This window comes from Arachis ipaensis, chromosome B02, assembly GCF_000816755.2.
Source record: "Arachis ipaensis cultivar K30076 chromosome B02, Araip1.1, whole genome shotgun sequence".
Lineage (NCBI taxonomy): Eukaryota > Viridiplantae > Streptophyta > Magnoliopsida > Fabales > Fabaceae > Arachis > Arachis ipaensis.
Window position 1 is genome coordinate 77,256,794 of NC_029786.2, and position 707 is coordinate 77,257,500.

Sequence of the window (707 nt, forward strand, 5' to 3'; positions counted from 1 at the left end):
GTTACCTAAGTCCTAAGACACTATACTTGTCTTCAAATGTTGTGGACTTGAGTTTCTTGTTGTTGTTGTGTTGCTTTCAACTCTTCATTCCTCAACGTTGAATGTTGGTTGATCTTTCAACATGCTTGTTCATTCAAGTTGTTTGTTGGTTTGTCTTTCATGTCGTTTGTTGGTTTGTCATTCATCAAAACCTACGAATACAAACTTCGCATACAAGCAACATGATTTACAATTTCCCCCTTTTTGATAATGACAAACCAATTTTGAGGATATGCATTTATAAATGATTTTGAAAGCAACAATAATGCACTTTGTTTTATAGAAAGCTTTGGAGAAGACTTCACAAAAAAATTTTTTGCAGGAGTTCCCCCTAAATATGTGCATTTGTTCCCTTAAAGGGCGTTTATCAAAGAAAACGGTTTAGATATCAAAGTTTTTGCTTAGCGGAAGTCTTTTTGAAAACATTGTTTCGCAAACTTATTTTTTTCTTTTCAAATCCTTAAACTTCTTCTTTTTCAAAAGTTCAAAATTTCAAATATCCTCAAACTTCTCTTCCCCCTTTTGACATTATCAAAAAGAAAGGAGTTTGAAATGTGTCATAGAAGCATGCATAAAACAATGAATTTTTTTTTTTTTTATATATATATAAAAAGCATGCATAATTCCCCCTAAATAAGTGAAATATATTAAAGCATGCACATTAACTT